This window comes from Nanorana parkeri, unplaced genomic scaffold (assembly GCF_000935625.1).
Source record: "Nanorana parkeri isolate BGI_ZX_2015 unplaced genomic scaffold, ASM93562v1 scaffold622, whole genome shotgun sequence".
Taxonomy (NCBI): Eukaryota; Metazoa; Chordata; class Amphibia; order Anura; family Dicroglossidae; genus Nanorana; species Nanorana parkeri.
The window spans coordinates 654732-662524 of NW_017306890.1; positions in this window are offsets into that span (position 1 = coordinate 654732).

A 7793-nucleotide genomic window follows, 5' to 3' on the forward strand; every position below is an offset into this window, starting at 1 on the left:
TATATTATTTCTGGAAGGCGGCTCGGTGGTAGAATTACTCTTCATGTCATGGGAATAATGTATGTGCTGAAATATGTATCGATTGATGAAGGTTATTGATCGCGATTCTGCATGACAGACGAGAGCTCCATTATTAACACGCCGACTCCGAGAAACAACACATCATAAAGTCATTTGTGGCTCCGCGTGTCTCTTCTATCCCGCTACGGACACATTGCAGGGGAACGGGGCCCCAATTATCACCCCATCGGAGTCACCCAGCAATTTAATATCTATGTGTTCAAAGGACACACGTGTGTAAATACAGTATATATATACACTATATCACCAAAAGTATTGGGACACCTTTACACGCACATCAACTCTAATGGCCCCCCCAGTCTTAGTCTGTAGGGTTCAGTATTGGGTTGGCTCCGCCCTTTGCCGTTATAACAGCTCCGCCTCTTCTGGGAAGGCGTCCACAAGGTTTAGGAGTGTGTCTATGGGAATGTTGGACCATTTGTGAGGTCAGGTACTGATGTTGGGGGAGGGGCTCGCAGTCTCCGCTCTAATTCATCCCAAGGGTGTTCTATGGGGTTGAGGTCAGGACTCTGTGCAGCTAGTCACGTTCTTCCCCCCCTCCCCCTCCCCCCTCCGTGTCTTTATGGACCTTGCTTTGTGCACTGGTGCGCAGTCATGTTGGAACAGGAAGGGGACATCCCCAAACTCCTCCCACAAAGTTGGGAGCATGAAATTGTCCAAAATGTCTTGGTGTGCTGATGCCTTAAGAGTTCCCTTCACTGGAACTAAGGGGCGGAGCCCAACCCCTGAAAAACAACCCCCCCCCCCATAATCCCCCTCTCCACCAAACTTTACACTTGGCACAATGCAGTCAGGCAAGTACCGTTCTCCTGGCAACCGCCAAACCCAGACACGCCCATCGGATTGCCAGACAGAGAAGCGTGATTGGTCACTCCAGAGAACACGTCTCCACTTCTCTAGAGTCCAGTGGCAGTGTACTTGGAGCTGCTCGGCCATGGAAACCCATTCAATGAAGCTCTCTACGCACTGTTGTTGTGCCAGTCTGAAGGCCACATGAAGTTTGGAGGTCTGTAGCTATTGACTCTGCAGACAGTTGGCGACTTCTGCGCACTGTGCGCTTCAGCATGCGCCGACCCCGCTCTGTCATGTGACGTGGCCGACCACTTCCTGGCTGAGTTGCTGTTGTTCCCAGTTGCTTCCACTTTGTTATAATCTCAGTAACAGGCGACCGCGGCGGAATATTTAGTAGCTGGGAAATGTCACGGACGGACTTATTGCGCAGGTGACAACCTATCACGGCACCACGCTTGTAGTCACTGAGCACCTGAGAGCGACCCGTTCTCTCACCAATGTCTGTAGAAGCGTCTGCATGCCGAGGTGCCTCATCCTATACACCGGGGGCCCTGGAGGGGATTGAAACACCTGAATCCAATGATTTGGAGGGGGAGGGGCCCAATACATTTGTAATATAGTGTATACTCAGTGCCCCTATGTACTACAAAGTGCAGAACATTGAGCTGGAATCATTCATTGTGATCCTATCTATCTATCTATCTATCTATCTATCTATCTATCTATCTATCTATCATCTATCTATCTATCTATCTATCTATCTATCTATCTATCTATCTATCTATCATCTATCTATCTATCATCTATCTATCTATCTATCTATCTATCTATCTATCTATCTATCTATCTATCTATCTATTAAAACACCTGAATCCAATGATTTGGAGGGGGAGGGGCCCAATACATTTGTAATATAGTGTATACTCAGTGCCCCTATGTACTACAAAGTGCAGAACATTGAGCTGGAATCATTCATTGTGTATCTATCTATCTATCTATCTATCTATCTATCTATCTATCTATCTATCTATCTATCTCTATCTCTCCTCCACAGTTATTGCAGACATTTTGCTATCTCCAGGAAACCACTGATACCTTTTTATACGTATTTTTTTTTTTCTGTGCGGAATCAATGTTGGGTCAAACGTTTCTCTCCCGGGGACGCGGCGCGGGGACTCGTTTGCCAGGCAAATCTTAAACCGGCAATAACTCAATGAATGCCATTAGCAGCAGTGCTTGACCAAGCTTCGCACTGTATTAATCACGCCATACCAGACACAAGGAAGCATTGATTTGAATTAATTCTGAAAACATTTATCAAGTAAACAAGGACGGAGTGCACTGCCGGGAGAGTCGCAGCTTTTCCTGGGAAGGATAGGAGCTGGCAGATGTGTGTGCGGTGTATACTGTATACCAGCGGTTCTCCACCTGTGTAACCTCGGGACCCACATTTGTCCTTGGTCATTAAGTCGCGACCCAAGTCGCACTCTAATGGAACGCACAGCATTGCGGTACCACGTGTTTTCCGGTGCGGGAGATCGAACTGTGGATGGGAGGTGGTTTAGGGGTGCCATTCACAAGATCCACCCAGTCTCCATACCTTACGAGAACTGGAGGGGATCCTCAGCCTGGGGTCCAGTGGGGGCTGCTGTGCTGTTAAGGAGCTCCGTCCATATGTACATTGCTTGTACAACTCACTTTGCGATCCCTGTAGAGGTGCTGAAAAACCAGAATGTGATGTCACTCTGGTCCAGGCACCTCTACAGGACACGTGCGGGAGCTGTACATATAGATGGAGCTTCCTCATGGCCCCAGCCCATCCCACCTCAAGCTGACACTCGGCAACGGTCAGCAAATTTTGAATGGTTGTTTGGCACAAGAACTGACTGCTGTGCTAGTGGGAAGGCTGAGGAGCCTCTCACCTAGAAAAGTGGAAGGCACGCACTGAACATGGGGTCGCGACCCACCAGTTGAGAACCAAGGCTGTATACTGTATATGATACACACTACAGCGCAGTACCGCCTCTCACCACTATGAGGCAGTGCAGTGGACATTTTCTTATTTCTAGTATATAATTGTGTATTTCATTGTAACAAGTTAATTATATGTTCTCAGAGCACATCATATATATCATACTGACACTGTTACAAAAGAAATGTATCATTGCTGTGGGTTCAGCAATAGGTTTGGGGTTTACAGATTTTCCGCTGAGTTCACCGAACCTCCTGCAAACCAAACTTCGCTCGGTTTTCTCATCCCTGCATATCACTTATTTCAACCATGTGAACGGATAAACTGGATGCACAAGCGTATCTTTGACCTAGTTAATAATTTTGTCAATTGTCCATCCAGCCCTGAGATTTTCACATCTCTGCCCCCTCACTGACTAGCAGGGAAGAGGACCTGATCTTTCTCTGCTGCAGTTGCACGTACAGGCCAAGCCTGTGACTGGGCCCGGACTTCCCGATAGGCAGCATAGGCATTAGCCTACAGGTGCCCTCCACAAAGGGGCATCACCTGTCTGTATTATATATACCTCGCAACCTCGGGAAAGACCAGAGAGGGGAAATCAGATTTCTCTGCCTACAGGCTCCAGAGAAGTAAATCCGGCCCTGCCTGTGACTGGACACTGAAAGAAGAAGCAGCAAACTGATGAGCTCATGTTTCCATCACTCTGATCTCCCCTCTTATCAGCATTCTTTTTGCACTGACTATCCCTGTGCTGCTTCTCCATCCCCCTCTGTGAGCTTGGCTGTACAGCAACTGCAAGAGGCTGATACCAAGTCAAATTCATGCACTTACCCTGCTTTCAATGAAAAAAATAAATGTAATGATATACTAATGATTACAGAGCTGCATTCCTTTGTTCCTGGAGTTCGACTTTAAATGGCATATAGATGCAGCTATACACCTATGGGATAACTAATACATGCCTACCTCTTATCACTTGTCCCTCCTTTTTGGATTATGAGCTCTCGGGGTCAGAACCTTCCTTACCATCTTGTCTTGATTTGTACTGTAACTGTAATGTCATCCTTATATTGTAAAGCGCTGCGCAAACTGTTGGCGCCATATAAATCCTGTGTAATAATAATAATAATTAGGGATGCACCTATACGATACTAGTATCGATATCGGTGCCGATGCCGAGTATTTGGGCGAGTACTCGTAGTCGCCCAAATGCTCCGATGCCTAGCCCGGTACTTCCAGTATTAGGAAGCCGGGCAGCATATAAAGACTCGCTGCACGGCTTCCTGATACTGGAGAGGGCCCGGAAAGCCGGCTCCATGCTCCCGCGTCACTTGTGACAAGGGAGCATGGAGCCTGCTTCCCGGCCAATCAGAAAGCCGAGCAGCGTCTAATGACTAGCTTGAGCAATCCGAAAGCCGGGCTTCGCATTATTACACGGCGCCCAGCTTCCTGATTGGCCAGAAAGCCGGCTTCCCTGCTAATCAGGAAGCCGTGTGGCGAGTCATTACAGGCCGCCTGGCTTCCTTAACAGGACTTCCGGTTTCCTCAGTATGCAATATAAAATAATATCGGTACTCGTACTCGATACCGAAATACCGGTATCAGTGCATGCCTAATAATAAGGATAAAAGAGAACCAATTGTGTAACAATGTAACCTGGGCGGAGCTTAGGAGCATGGCTTGTTATCCTATAGATTCCCCTTATGAGGGTCACACCGATAGCCAACAGCTTCCGAAAGTGACACGAAAGAGTTAATTCCTACTGCAGGGAAGAGGGAGCGTCAGACACTCCACAATGATCGGCCTGTTAAATATGATCCAAATTAATAATAATTAATAACTGTGTTCACTTTGCACCAATTATTTCTCAGCTGACGAGAGCAAATAACTTCTATTGTGGGCACACAATGGCGGTAATTGCTGGCAGGACTGCGACGGGCGGCGAAGGAAGAGCCGGTTTTCGGGGGCGCAGATATGCAAAAAATCTATCAGAGATTTACATAACTGGCACCTCGTCAAACTGCCGGCGTGCTGCGGGAACGGAGAGCTGAAATGATACAAGTCATATTATTTAAACCGTTATTGAATGTGAGATTTGCCGTATGGCAGAATTCCGGATCTTCTGCACAATATATAATTATTGAAAGTGAGATGTCTCGTCTGGCTGTCTGTGAATACCACTGCCGAATGAATGCATACATTTCTTACCGCCTGATAGCTTATTTTTTTGATGGAATCGACAGAAAATGAAATGATGGAACTTTTTTCTTACGTGAAAGATATTCATAGCTTTACCGGCAGCCAGGCAACGGTAAACAACCTTCAGAAGCTGGCGGAGGAAGTCAACTTGTTGTGGCTTCTCAATGGCTTCCACCGGTCCTCATAGCAGCCCTACACGATTGTGCTAAAAGTCAGAGACACGGCACATTTTTGGAAGTTATTGCCCAGAATTTTCATTTTAGATTTGGAATTAGCCATTGGCTACTCAAGGTGATCATGCAGAGACAACAGGGCCTCTTTAGAGGTGACCGTTGGGGTATCTGGGATGACTTCCCCTAAGGAACTAAGAAGTATAATTTGTAGAGTTTTGTTTCTTCCATTATATTAGTTTTCAACACCTCTTCCAAGTATTTGGATGATGCAAAAATGCATCCCAGTATCTGATTGGCAGTGGAAGGCTTATGGGAGGGGCCTAGAGCCATATAAGGGTGTCAGAGCACAATGAAGACCAGACAAGCGAAAGGTGCTAGTTAAAACATTTATTAAAAACAGTGTCCTCAGGAGCAAGCAGAATCTTAAACCGCAACAAGCCAGAGACAGGAGCTGGAGTGGGAAGTCGTCCAAGCCAGGTCAGGAACACAGAGATCAGCGTCCTCAGGAACAAGCCAGGAGCAGGAGCCAGGAAATCAGCATTGTCAGGAACAAGCCAGGAGCAGGAGCCAGAGGAGAACGTCAGCCAGGATCAGGTCATACACAGAACCAGGATGCTCAAAGCAGCAGGAATGTACTAGCAGGGAGACCACGCAAAGGCAAGGTCAGACTGGACTGAGTGATTTATATATAGTGAGTGGGGTGACATCATCACTCAGAGACAGGAAACTCCCATCTGGCTCTCTCAGATGATGCTCTCCTGTCTGGCCATAAGAGGGAGCCTGGGAGTAGTGAGCAACGTTCCAGAGTCTGCTCAGGCAAAGAAGGAAACACAGGTGAGTAAAATGGCAGCCAAGCCAGAATGCTGCAATCCAGTAAAGTCAGAGTGGAACCCTGACAAAGGGGCATGAAAGTGGGAGAGACTAGAGAGCAGGGGTGTTGCGCTGGATTTGGACAATGTGTGCAAAGGAGTATGTGGAAGAAAACGGTAACATTTGCTCCAAGGAGATAAAGTGGAGTTTCTGTTTTGGAGGAGTGTTGAGCGTATACCCCTGAAGAGAGCTGAGCAATGTTGGATGTGCTACCCTGGTGTAAGAGTATAGAAGGATGTTGGGTGCACTACACTGGTGTAAGAGGGTACAGGGATTTCGGTTGTGCTTTTATTAAGAAGGTAAAGGCTTGTCGGATGTGCCCCCCTGAAATAAGAGGCAGCAGTGCTGTTACCCTAAAGGAAGAGTGTAGAGGGATGCTGGGTGTGACCTTCTTGAATCAGAGTACATAATGTTGTTGGGTGTGATACCCTGGAATAAGGATTTGAAGTGTGCCCCCCTGTAGTAAGAAAGTAAACTGATATTGGGTGTGCCCCCATGAAGTACATGTGTTGAGGGGTGTTGGGTATGTCCTCCCTGAAAAAAGGGGTAGAGGAATGTTGGGTTTTCTCACCTGTAGAGTGGAGGAGTGTTGGGTGTGCCCCCCTGTAGTAAGAGGTTAGAGGAGTGTTGGGTGTGCCCCCCTGTAGTAAGAGGGTAGAGGAGTGTTGGGTGTGCCCCCCTGTAGTAAGAGGGTAGAGGAGTGTTGGGTGTGCCCCCCTGTAGTAAGGGGGTAGAGGAGTGTTGGGTGTGCCCCCCTGTGGTAAGAGGGTAGAGGAGTGTTAGTGTGCCCCCTTGTAGTAAGAGGGTGGCGGGGTGTTGGGTGTGCCCCTGTCACTGTCTAGGGACCAGGGCACAAGGGTACGTGAGCTCCTGTGTTTGCGGAGTTGGTAAGAGTCAAAGAGGCGGGATATTGGGGATGTAGGATATTGTTGCTCGCACCAAGAGCAACAAGTGAGGAACTCCTAAATAGGGGAGAAGGAGAGCAGATTGGCTGCAGCCTTGTGAGACACCATAGGCTGACAGCCCAGAAACAGGGAGCAAAGCGAAAATCCGGCACGGATTTCCGGATATTGTGACAGCCCCCCCTGTAGTTTAGAGAGTAGAGGAGAGTTGGGTGTGCCCCCCTGTAGTAAGAGGGTAGAGGAGTGTTTGCATGCCCCCCTGTGGTAAGAGGGTAGAGGAGTGTTGGGTGTGCCCCCCTGTAGTAAGAGGGTGGAGGAGTGTTAGCATGCCCCCCTGTGGTAAGAGGGTGGCGGAGTGTTGGGTGTGCCGCCCTATAGTAAGAGAGTGGAGGAGTGTTGGGTGTGCCCCCCTATAGTAAGAGAGTGGAGGAGTGTTGAGTGTGCCCCCCTATAGTAAGAGGGTGGAGGAGTGTTGGGTGTGCCCCCCTGTAGTAAGAGGGTGGAGGAGTGTTGGGTGTGCCCCCCTATAGTAAGAGGGTGGAGGAATGTTGGGTGCCCTCTGTAGCTTCTCTTCTCTATTCATAAATAATATAAAATATTTTGAGCAGTAATGAAAAGGAATTAGAGGAAGAGGAAGCTGATATAAAGACAGATTTGGGTACTTTTACTAGCTATTTTATTTTTTTTGCATGAGTGACTGGCCATCTACTGTCTGTCTGTCTGTCATTCTGTCATCATCAGTTACTGTATCCAGCTTCCTTTGTTACATACAAAAGGAATAAGAAATACAAAATACAGTGACAG